The sequence below is a fragment of the Alligator sinensis genome, unplaced genomic scaffold (genome assembly GCF_000455745.1).
Source record: "Alligator sinensis unplaced genomic scaffold, ASM45574v1 scaffold857_1, whole genome shotgun sequence".
Classification (NCBI taxonomy): domain Eukaryota; kingdom Metazoa; phylum Chordata; order Crocodylia; family Alligatoridae; genus Alligator; species Alligator sinensis.
In genome coordinates, this window is record NW_005842439.1 from 640,957 (window position 1) to 654,394 (window position 13,438).

The window sequence follows — 13,438 nt, forward strand, 5'->3', positions numbered from 1 at the left end:
GAGTTACAGGAGCTGTACAAAGAATCTGAAATGGAGTCTGACGAGGCTATAGTCTCATGGCTGGAACTCATGTCCATGGAGTTTGAGCTTGACTAACCGCCCTATTGTGTGTAAAAACTTTGTAAATATTTTGTTATACGTTAACTTATTTTTTGAGAGTTTTGTTTACAGATCCGATATTCAGAGTGCGTGGCGAAGAGAAGCCCCAAGAAGGATAACATCATCGGAAGAAGTGAGGGCCTAATGCGCGACTTCGCCATGACGCCCACTGAAGCCCTGATTGTGCAGTTTTTTGTTATGAATCTAATCATGTGTATATGTATTTGTGCTGGTTATTATTTGATTCAATCCCTAGAGGACGAACTTCTTATGTTAGCGAATTTTGCGTTTACCCATTTAGTTCAGCAACCCGTGATAAGAGCTCTTGATCACCCGAGTGACGAGCGTGTAGCATAATTCAGCTGTGCCTTCAGCAAGGGGGGATGTCACAACCCAAGGGTGTGATTTGATGTGTGCGCACTTTGGCACTGCTAAATTATTTCCCGCCACTAGGAGCTTTCTTTGCAGGGTGCATTTCTTAGTTGCAAAGAGAAATGCACGGTGCAAAGGAGTTCCTGCCATTTGCATGCAAATTTGTGTCCCACTATTGGCCAGTTCTAAATTATTCCCACGTGGCGGCTAGCGATTTATTAGGCACGGCTAGCGTCCGTGCCTAATTCTAGTCCACCGGCCTGCATTCCCCGACCCGCGTGCCAGGGCTGCTGGCCACAGCCCGCTGCGCGCCCCCGAGGGCCTCGGACAGCTCCCAGCCCGCACAATACCAACATTCTTTTTTTCACATTTTTAACTGAAAAACTTTAAATATTGTCAGGAGGAAATTTTAAAATCATCTTACTGTGAATACCTGTTTTCACTGAAAATCTGGACCAATTACTGAAGGCAAAACTGTAAACTTTTACTTGCTTAACTCCAGAACCAGGACATATTTGCAAATTTGCAATATAATCAGCAACTTTCAACACTGAAGTTACAAATTTCAATTAAAATACTTCACATGCCCCCTGGTATTTATTTAGTCAGACATTCTTGGTCTAAAATAATGAAACGTTAATGTACCATTTATATTTTCATTATACTGATTCACATTCCTCTTTATATAACTTCTGTAACAGTGTGCCTAATTCATGTCCTGGTGTGCAAACTGTGCTGACATGCAACTCTGCGTATAAATTAAATTCTTATAAGGGTGGAAAATGTGATTTATAGCATAAGTGGAATTATATCAGTGAATGTAACCCACACCCATTAAGGGGGAAAGAATTCAGGACCACTGTTGCTGGGGAATTTTCTAATGATTTTTTTTTTCATCTAAAAACATTGGTTAGTGGAAACTCAGTGCTTCTTCATAAATACACCAATGTCAATGAAGCTTTCTCAGGTCCAGGGTGGAATTTCTAGTTGAGAGAGAAAAAATACCCACTCCAGGATAACAAGAGCCTCGTTGGTCAGGCTATTTGGGGAGACCCAGGTTCAGGTCCTTGTTCTGCCTGCTTCAGACTGGAGAATTGGATCTCAGTGTACCACATGCAAAGTAAGCACCTGCCTCATCAGGCTATTGACTAATCCAAGGCGCTTCTCCTTCTCTCTCTCCTGTTGGATCTGATCCACATTATATAAATACTTATTGGAGCAGGGACTTGAACCTCAGTCTCCCACATCCAACACATACTGAAAAAGCTCAGCACCAAAATGAGGCACACTAGATCCTTCACAATAAACATAGATCTCTGTTCTTGGACCCCATGCATGGGAGGTGAGGAAGTGCAGCTCAAAGCAGCAGGGTGCCCCAACTCTCCTCAGAGCATAATCACAGCTCTGAGAAGCTACTTCCTCCACCATTCAACACTGCCAAACCTAACCAGAGAGAGGAAGTTAGTAGCATCACTCTGAAGTCAGGCAGAAAGCAGGTCAGAGTTGCATCTTAGAGACTAACCAATTGAAAGATGCCTAAGCTTTTGTAAGCAGCAACTCTTTGTCAGATGCTATGAAAGGACTTGCAGGAAGTACAGGGGTGTAGGTTGTAGCCAGGGTGTAGGTTGGTCTAAGGACACAGGCAGACAAGGCTCTTTGGATAAATCTTTTATTAGACCAACTCAAATTGTTGGAAAAATTCTTCTTTGCAAGCTTTCAGGCACAAACACACTTCATCAGGCTGAGGAAGCATCTGCAGTTGGTGTGTGCTCTTCCTGGATGAAACGAATAGTAAATAAGTCAGAGGCAAGGGGGAGCAGGAGGGGAATGAATGTAGCTGGTAAATAATGGAGGTACCTGGGGAGGTCAGATGTCTGGCAGATTATAATGTGCCATAAATCCAGTGTCTATATTTAGTCCATGATTTTTTGTTTTCAGGAGGTTGATGAAGTGAAGTTTATAGGCTCATCTGTGAAAAGTGTTTTGTAAATTCCCTTTGAGGATTAGAACTGAGAGATTGGGGAGAGAGTGGTTTTCTTGTGAGAAATGTGCCCCCACGGTTAAACAGGTATTCTTGTCTTTACTATATTTCCGTTGTGCATTCATTCTGGTGCACAGTTGTTGTTTGGTCTTTCCTGTGTATTTTCCGTCAGGGCATTTGGTGCACTGGATGAAATATATAACATTTCTGGTGAGGCAGCTGTAAGATCCAGGAATGCTGATGGATCTGTTGTGGGGTGTAGTTATTGTGGGGTTGGTAGAGATATGTTAGCAGGTTTTACATTTCTTGTCATGTCATGATCTGGATGTGTTTTGGGCCATAGGAAGTTTGGTGATGAGGTTAGCAAGGTTCAGTGCTTGTTTGAAGGCTAGGATGGGTGGATCTGGGAAGATCTCTTTAAGAATTGGGTCTCCTTCTAGTATGGGTTGCAATTGTTTGAGGATTTTCCACATAGGTTTGAGGGAGGGGCAATATGTCATAACCAGTGTTTTATATTCGTATTTAAATCACACTTTATTTGAATGCCTGCTCCTTGCAAATCTGTTCATAACATCTGACAAACTGAGCTGTATCTTACAAAAGCTGATGCATCTCTGAATTGATTAGTCTACAAGGTGCAACTCTACCCTGCTTTACACCTAATGAAGTAAATATTGTGGGAGCATCGTGGCAATGGCCAGCACTCAGGGTTCAGAGTTAAGGTTATGTTGCCAGGCATCTTAATTCTCTATTTCCTGGTCTTTAGAGGTTTGAGTTTTCCTCATAGCATCATAGAAGTCACAAGGCCCAGGTAACTTTGACTGCATTCACAAAGCTAGTTTGTTTTTATTGCTGTTAATGATTAAATAAAATAAACCCCAGGATTGTGATTTTATGCAAAAAATAATTGTTTCAAGATACACAGTTACTTGCCATTAAAAGTTCTTTTTTCATAAAGAAAAAACTCTGTCAAAAGAATATTTCACCAGAGACATTTCAAACAACCTTGATCGGGCTATTTCATTCAACACCTAGGAGACCAAATGCAGAGGACATTCTAGTGTCCGATATAGTTTGGGAGAAATCCAGCTAGGACGGTAAGGGAGACTATAGCAGATGGCTACAAGTCTAGGAAACCAGCCTTTCACTTCTGGAGACCTGGCTGCAAATCCTACCTTTAGTTGATGTGAAATGAATTAGCCAAGCCATGTGGGGAGATAAGACTGAAATAGCAAGGCGTCCTGCAGGTAAGCAGAAAGGTCCACCATGTGCTTAGAATGGCAGGTGTCCTGCCCAGCAAGACCAAAGCACATTAGCTACATAAGGACAAAGCCCTGGACTAGAAGGATGTTGCAGTAGGCTACCAAGGAGGTGTGTATTGTAACAGCCTACACTGTACTCCACTCTTTTCAGCTATATTGATCCTTTGCTGTCATGTGCCCAAAGATTTACCAAGTCATCCTAACAAAATGTAAACATCCACTGTAGAGTCTAATGGAATCTGTCTTCGAGAATTAACACACTTGTCAATTGATGCCAGGGCCAGGCTTGGGAACTTCGTCTCATGTTAGCAGGACTCAATAAAATATAACAACAGAACTTTATGTGAGCATTAGAGAAGAATCAAGGAATGGTGTTCTCAAATGGGCTGAAAAGAGGGGTTCTTTTAAACATTTTTTATGAGCTCTGCCAGCACATTGTATCTCACAGTGATTAATTCATCGACAGAAAATGACTTAAGAGCTACTGGTAATTAAAGGCAGCTTAAAGGAACTGTTTTGCATTGTCTCTTTGTTCTCTTTCTAGTGACAATTGTACCTGTCAGCTGAGCTGTGTGAAACTATCAATTTCTGATGCATGAATTTTCAAATGAAAATGAGAAATGAAGTATAAAAGCAGATCCATGGTTCAGGTCTACATGGTTCACCAGTAGCTCATGTTCTTATTTCACCAGAACTGGCCAACTATCCATTTACCCATTCATCTGGAAAAGCTAATGGAGTTTATTGTGCATTATTCCATCATCTTCTATAGGCATCACTGCAGGAAAGCACTTAGGGTACTGACAGAAATGACATTTGTACAGCAATTGACCCCCAGAAAGCTCTCTACAGCCATGCTGTGACACACATGCATGGCTGCAGAGCGCTTTAAAAGTGCAATCGCACAGTAAATAGACTTTCATCTAATGAGGGATCAGAGGAAGGTGCTCCAAAGTAGAGCATCTTAGGGAACTTAGGTCAATCCCTTGCACAATCAGGGCTGGGCTGCATCAGCCCCACCCCACCCACCAGTGCTGTCTTTAGGAAGAGAGGAGGGAGAAGGGAGGGGGAGGGATCTGCAGGATGGGGTTTCCCTGACCTGAGCTGGAGGAGGTGAGAGGTGGATTGGAGCCCCCCTGCCTTGTGGCCCGATCCCAGTTCCGTCTCTCTCCAGCTCAGGTTGGGCAAACCCCAGCCCACAGCTCCCTCTCCCTCCCTTCTCCCTCCTCCCTTTCTGCAGACAGCATCAGGGGCTGTAGGCAGGATCCTCCACTGGATTGACTCCAAAGTGGAGCTTGATCCTCCCCACTGACCCAATAGACAAATGTCTGTTGGGTCATGGGGGAGTGGCTCTAACTCATGGCACTTTCTGTGAAGCACCATGAGTTACAGCAGGGAGCTGCACTTCTGTCAGTTCCCTTAGGTGCATGCTTAATGTTAGGCTCATGTTTCAGTCCATCCCTATTTAGTAGGCATGTGCAAAGTGGGCCCTATTCAATTCAGATTCAACCCAAATCAGGGATAGTGATTCAATTCGTTGATTCTGATCACTGTTCCTGATTCGATTCAGCCAAATCCAAATCTGAAGATTCAATTCTGATTCAGAGAATCAGCAATTCAGACATAGACAGCTTTAAATATTAATTTCTACATACCTCGAGGTACCAGCGCAGCTCATGAACACTTCAATGCTGGGGCAGATGAAGCATCCCACAGGAGTGCGGGGAGCCCTCCATGTGCTCGGTGGTGAACCCAAGAGTGGATCTGAAGTATTGCTGGTGCACTTCTGGGTCTGCTTCCAAGAGTGCTGGGGAGCCCCCCGTGCTGTGGGACACTCCACGTGCCCCAGCATCGCAGCATTCATGTGCTGCCTGCTACCTAACGGTATGTAGAAAAACATTTAAAGCTGTGTCTATGTTCGAATTGCCAAATCTTTCCAAATCTCCCTGAATTGATTTGGAGGATTCCGATTCGATTCAGAGAGATTAAAGGGTCCTCTGATTCGATTCGGATTTGGGGATTCAGCCACCAAATCGGGCAGAATCTCCACCGAAACAAATCAGGGACCTAAGCTTCACACAGCCCTACTATTTAGTAAATCATATGAGCACACATTCAGTTTTGATGTCAAAGGCACTTAAGCAAATGCTTAGAGTTCACTGCCAACTTACTTGTTTGCTCATCTGGGGACATAGAAAACAGGACAATCAGTGGTCCATCTGGTCTCTCCAAACCAAACAAGGTTTGGACATGGGTCTACCTGGTTCAGTATGTGGTCTCCAGTTTCACTAGAACAAACTGATGGTCCACCTAGCCTGGTGTAACACATTTGTTCATACAGAAGAGATCATTGCTAACACATTTCTAGTAGCATCCTTCTTCTGCCTCACAAGACATCAGTACTCTTGTCCTGCCTCCAAGTGGAAAGGAGCTTAGAAACATTTACCAGCTATTCCCTAAAAATCTACTAGGTCACTCAACGTATCAAAGGCAGTCCAAAGAGAGAATCCTGGTGTCCAGACTAAGTCCAGTGCTTCCAATTCACTCGATTTTTGCTCCAAGAGCAATAATTCTATCAACTAACAGTAACAATAAGTTGGATTTTCATTTAGCTCAATTAACAAAAAAACCCAAAAGGACACAGGGTATATAGCACCCTCTAGTGATGTTAGTGCAAATTTTAGCAAGCTGATGCTCAACCAGTTTGATTTGGGGAGCACGCCATGCATACGAGAAGGACGAGCTGTTTGATAGTTTGCATCTCTTCTAGTATGTGTTTCCCAGTTGATTCAGCCCTTAAAGGGAGAGCTGTTTAGAAGGGAGTTACAAGCTGGAAAGTACTAATAGAAACATGCAAGTATTAGCTATATATGGCCAATAGGAAGCAGCTACTGAGATCGGTTGGTTGACTGACTTATAAGTGTATCCATCATGTACATAGCTAGCTTACTTTTACGGCCATCACTGTCACTTTCATCCTCCATTTCCCAATTTTTTCCATTTGTTACTTAAACCCACTTATTACATCCTTTCTTACATTGGACTGCCAACTCCTTGTAGCAGAGGTTATCCTATCTATTTGATTTGGGCCCCCCACAACGGAAAGGATGTGGACAAATGGGAGAGTCCAGCAGAGGGCAACAAAAATGGTGAGGGGGCTGGGGCACATGGTTTATGAGGAAAGGAAAAGAGAACTGGGCTTATTTAGTTTGGAGAAGGGAAGACTGAGAGAAGATTTAATAGCAGCCTTCAGCTATTAAGGGGTCTGGGGTCTGAAGGGGGTGGGGTCTGAAGAGGATGGAGCCGGACTGTTCTCAGTGGTGGCAGATGGCAGAACAAGGAGCAATGGGCTCAAGTTGCAACAAGGGAAGTTTAGGTTAGATATTAGGAACAATTTTCTCACTAGGAGGGTAGTAAAGCACTAGAACAGGTTACCCAGAGAGGATGTGGAATCTCCATCCTTGGAGGTTTTTAAGACCTGGCTAGACAAAGCCTTGGCTGGGATGATCTAGTTAGGGATGGTCTTGCTTTGAGCAGAGGGGGGAACTAGATGACCTCCTGAGGTCCTTCCAACCCTCATTTTCTATGATTCTATGAAGCTGAAAGCAGAATGAGACTCTGGATGCAACTAAAAAACAAGCAGAAATATTTTTAGAGAGCTGAACATTTCTGCCATTGGTACTTTTGTCCCAGAAGCCCAGTAGATTTTCAGGGAATGGCTGGTAAATGTTTCTAAAGCTCCTGTGCACTTGGAGGCAAGACAAGAGCACTGGTGTCTCATAAGGCAGAAGAGAGGTGCTACTAGAGATGGGCTAGCAACAGTGTCCTCGGTATGTCTTTTTTATCCTTGTATTCAAGGGGGTGGGAACAAGCAACTAAGTAAAAACAAGCAGAAATGTTTTAAAACACTGTTTCTCAACCCATGGGTCACAACCCAAAAGTGGGTCACAAGAATATATGAAAGGGTTGTGAGCAACCTTTAAAAATGGATTCTCCTTCAAAGGAGAAAAACGTGGGGAAACTGCAGCTTTTCCCTTGCAGGCTGGCAGAGTTGAAGCCTGCAAGGGGCTGCTTGGAGCACCCCCTGTCCCACACACCGGGGATCTGGGACCTAGGGGTGGGGGACAGCAGGTCAGGAGTGAGGGGCACTGGATCAGGACTGGCCATCAATTTTTACAACAGGGGCCTGGTACAAAAAAGGTTGAGAACCACTGCTTTAAAAGAGCAGAAAATTTCTGCCATTGGTACTCTTGTCCCAATAGCCCAGTAGACTTTTATGTGATTTCGTTTCCACCCCCTTGAATACAAAGATCATGAAGCTTCTCCCATAGTAGCATTGAAAAGCTTTAACTAATGTCTGCAGAGTGCTGTAAGATCCTCTTTCAAGGATGCCATCTAAACCTGGAATTATCAGCAGTCATACTACAGTAAAATGAATTATAAATTCTGGTTTTGGATTAGAAACTCTAGGCAGTTTTGTTTTGAGGAAAATGACAAGATATTGAAAGAGTTCCCTTGTCACCTACCTAGAAATTTAGCTACTACTAATTTTTTTTTTCCCTTAAAGGTGGAGAAATAATGTGAAACTAACATATTTAAATGACATTTTATTGGGTTGTATTCGCATCCCCTTCATATCTGTTTTACATAAATGGTCATTTGATAGCCTCTTACTAGTCTGAATCCCCACAGATCATTTTCTGTAAAATAATGAGCGCGCATACTTTCAAAACGGAATTAAACCCAAAAGAATTACTCTTAACAAGTCAAGGAACCAAAGCAATATCTTTTGGATCATGTGACCAACATTTGAGCTTTGCATTTCAAATAGAGTATTAAGTGTCAAATGAAAGTATCTGCATTTGAAAAATAAATTACATTTGTGAACATTTTCATCAAATAAGGTGAGAGGAAAACAAAATCTGTGATTAGGTGGCAGACAATCCGGGGCAGATTCCTGTCATAAGTACACCAGTTTTATATTCATGTGACACCATTAATTTTAACGTTGCAATTTCTATTTACACCAGTGTAATAAATCAGAGGAGACTCAGGCCGGGGCTACATGAAGCTGCCTCAACATACAGAATTTACCGTATTTAGCCAGGGATGATCCTGCCCTGAGCAAGGGGCTAGAGATAATCTCATGAGATCCCTTCAAACCCTTTTTTATGATCCTATGAAAACTTGGATGTAACAGCTATAAACCAACTGCAAACAAATAGCCATCCTGGAAGGAAAATGCTTTGCTCAGGTAAGAAACTATCCTGGAAGGGCCACGAGGATAAAACTTCCCAGATTAGGGTAGATATTATCTTGGCTCAAGAGATGGCTTAGAAATAATTGTATCACAAGTGGGGGGGGATGTTTCTGGGGCCAGCCAGTGTTTTCACAGGATAGCTCAGGCCCATGTCCATCACCTCAGGATCCACCAAAACTGAAAAAAAATAAAATCTTCATTCCAAACGTCTGCCTGAGCTCTGCTAAATTTGCCTAACAAAGCCTTGTATTGAAAACACCTGATTAACTGTCCACGTTTCATTTAGATTAAATAACAGAGCCTGCTCCTCTGACAGATTTCTGCATTTCCAAGCAAGATGTACAGGATAACAACAGGAACGTTATTTCTTTTTTTATCCAATCTCTTTTTTTTATTTTGATTTTTGGTTTTTTTTATGGCATGCCCTTTGTTTTCCTTGTCTTCCAAAGCAGTGCTGTCATGGAGCAATAATAAAATAATAATAGATATTCATGTAAAGTTAAAAAGAAAACAAAAGCGTCCATTCATGGCTCTGAGTAGCTCTCCCGCAAGGAACGGCTGCTGCCCTGCAGTTGGAAAGGGGTTCAAATGAAAATGAAACCACTCCCAGAGACAAATCAATACTGCCCCCTGATTTTCAAATCTTGATGGAAGTGGACCAAAGCTCCTGCTACCACCATGTGGAAAGGTAACGTTTTCTGGTTTTGAACCAAACACAGTCTAGTTTCCTCCTACTACTACTGCTTAATGTGAAGCTCTGACTGTCAAGACTCAGTCTGCGGCAGGGCATGCTGGCTTAGCCTAGAATTCTTTTTTCTCATGCGATATCATGATTTACCCAAATAAAAGATATCAGATTTACCCAAAGAACCTCGTCTGCCATTTTCTCATGAGAGGCCGTTGCCCTGTCTGCCTGGTACTATGTTACTGGTATGTTGTCATGTTCTGCAGATGGAGATGTTCTGGAGATGTACTTCATGGCTAGGGACTGAAGTTACGCATAAACCGGTTTAAGTGATCAGAAACTGATTTAAACAGAACATAACAGATTTGATTTGTAACAGAACATAAGTTCAGTGCATATAAACCAATTTCAAAATGGCCAAAACTGGTTTAAAACAAACCTGGTTGAATGCAGTATCTGATTTAACTGATTTGGGTCAAACCGGTTTATGTAACTTCTGTCCGAGACCCATGGGTCATCTTAATGAGACCTTGGGGCTACCTGGCAGAGGTGGGTAAGAAGGAAGAGCTGGAATCCTGTGGTCTGACCCGATAGGGCATTTTTTAAGAAGTTATGAGAGAGTAGAGGCTAAACTGCAGGTTAGAGCCAAAGTGGATTGATAGGGCAGTGGTGGGGTCAGGACTGGGCAGTCAAGGTGATCTTTGTATAACACCTCCCTCTTCTAATCAAATGTCCCAGTGATGCTCTCACTCCCTTATTTCCATGCTCATGAATTCTATGCCTTTCCGAAAGCATTAATAGAACTGAATAGAGACCTTGCTGTGCCCTGCATGGAAATACCTGATAACCCGGAGATCTCAAAATAGAAGCAGAGATTATGCTCGTGGTACCTCAAAGGATAGGCATGTGATCCTACCTCTTTTTGGATCTTTTTGGATCCTTGGAATAGATGTCACCTGTAACTTGGACAACTTCAGCTTGAGCTTCTGATAACCTCCCCTGGGATCTTTGATGAAGGTGGGAGACACCTTCACCCTCTCCTTGTGTCTCCAGAAACTGGGGAGTAAGACACAGTTTCCATTCTACCTGGGCTTATTCTTTTAAAATTATTGTTTTTGTCAGGATACATTTATGCTTCCTCAACCTTGACAGTTTGTCATACGATTCAGAAATCTATTTTGTTAAGCTCTTGTTCAACTCTCATTTATGATAAACCCATTTTATAAAAAACATACAGCTTGGACTGAAATAAAGTTATTTAATTGCTTGACTGCTGTCAGATGTTCCCAGTCAGTTCAGACACAATACACTGGCTGTGCAACTGAATGACTTAGCTGCATCAGGTACACAATACCTGCTCTAGTGTTGACTGCTGCAGGTACCTCCAAGCCAGACATCCCAACTGTGCTGCTGATAACTCCAGGTCCATCCAGACAGCAGACACCTGTTGTGCTGATGAATGCTCCAGGTATATTCAGGTGGAAAACACTTGCTGTGTTGCTGAGCTGCCTGGATATTGGGAGAACACATGCTGTGTGGCTGAATATTCCACCTATCTCCAAACATTCTGCAATTTCAATTTAACCTTAATGGAAAACAGTAGGTAGGGGGGAGGCAGCTATGAAATAGTTAAATTAGCAGTGCCAAACCCCATGCCCTTAGTATCATCTCTTTTATCATTGCTTACAGACATTGTCACAAGAAAAAGTGGCTCCTTGATTCCTCATTTGTGCATCACTGAATGTTTCTACCACAAACCATGTCCTCCCTACCACATTTTGGTTATAAACTTAACTGTGTGTGTGTGTGTGTGTGTGTGTGTGTGTGTGTGTGTGTGTGTGTGTTTGTATAGCTCCCTTACTTAAAAATTAAGATTTTTCTACCCTGAAAGCTCCTGGCCCTAATTCTCCATGTCTTTGTATTTTATATCATCAGCTTCATCTGTTAAAAAGGGTATTAGTCTGATTTTGTAGCCTGTTGCACCCACTTTGCATACATGCAAATGCCAACATAAAGCAGAAGACAGTGACCACTTGGGTTCATTGAGTTTTTAAGATATGGGCCAGAAAAATGCCATGCACTGTTTGCCCACTAAAGTGAATGGGCTGGAATATGTCTCACTCTTCAGTGCTCTCACAATTAGTGTTTCTATCACACAAAGCTATGCGTGTTCACTATTATAAAGGCAGCAGCATAAACAATAGGCTGGAAAGAATAAGAAATGTAGAAAAAAGAGAGAGAACTGAACCCAAACCAGCAAACTGGTTAGTTGTGCACAAAAAGTTCATTATGCAGATTTGCAGCTTCCTCTGAAGGTCGCTATATTGGGCATTGTCAGAAACCAGATAATGGAATGGCCTGTTCTGTTATAGCATGGATCATAAAAATTAGCACTGATGGTATTTTTAACATCTCTTTCTCAAGGCAGATCCAGGTTAGTGGCCTGTTCTGCTGTTTATTGTTCTTCTATGATTAATGCAGGTTAAAAAATGTGAATGACTTATCTTGGTTTTGTTCCTGTTCGCTACAAGGTTGAAACTGTATCACCAGGATCTTCTTGTATTACAAGGAGAAAAACACACACAGACTTACTGCCTCTCTATCAATGAGCAATGGTACAGGTTAATGCAGAGGGTATTGGCTCAGATTCATCACTGAAGGCTGGAGATGTTAGGCTTTTTTATGTATTCATGTTTAACATTATGCAAACTAGCTCATCAGAGGAAGTGGCTGAAGGGACTCTTCAAGAAAATTGGAAATGGGAAATGTCTAGGGAAACAGGAAACAGAAAATCACTTTATGCTATTAAGCCCGGAATCCTGACCATCACATCAGCCACAAAGACTGTGCGCTCCTGCATGTTGTCAAGTGTTTTTATCCAATCCAGAGTATGGTTCCAGAAATGGGAAATTATTGAGGTTTAATAAATGCATCTGCATTTGCATTTTATACTGTTTGCCCTTAGCTAGGGTCACATTTACATTAAATGCTGACTGCGCAGTTGTTACTGCACAGTCATTTACTGTATGCACAAGTACTAAATGACTTGTATGCACAAGTACTAAATGACTCCACAGTACACAGCATTTCTGTGCAGCAGCATCTTCACATGGCTTCTTGGTGATGCTGACTGTGCAGGAGCTCGTTGCTACTGTGCAGTAGCATCACGTCACTGTTCATGCTACGCAATGCTACTGCACAGTAATAACAACCTACTGTGCAGTCTGCGTCTCATGTAGATGTGGCCTAGGTGAGTGTAAATCCTGCAAGTCAATACTGAGTGCTCTTGTCTTTCTGGAGCATCACAACCTGCATAGGGTATGTCTTCATCCTATGCCTGATGTAATTGGATGTTTCCAGTGAAATCTAAATGTTTCCCAATGGAATTCACGTTGCAGAGAAGGAAATCTTCAATACTGAAGGACTGTCTTCTCTACGTTCTGGCTGGAGTGAATGGCAGTAGGCAGGGTTCCCAGAGCTTTGCCTTTGAAAACAATTCAAAAGGGTCTCTTAGAAAGATATGTTCTCCTGACTTCTGTCTGCTCTTTATTTCTCAGAATTTCATCCCACATCTTGGTCTGACTATCATGCAGAAAATAGTTTCTTGAAAACACTCCAAGCTGGATGCTGTCCAAAAGAGCTGGCCCTGTTTTTCCATTTATGCTAACGCATTAAAGATGGTAATTAGGGACAGAAGTCATGGAGTGTACAGCTCTTACCTGTGCCTCTAAGCATCCACTTCCCTCAGCTGACTTGAGAAGATTTCACTAGTCTGAATG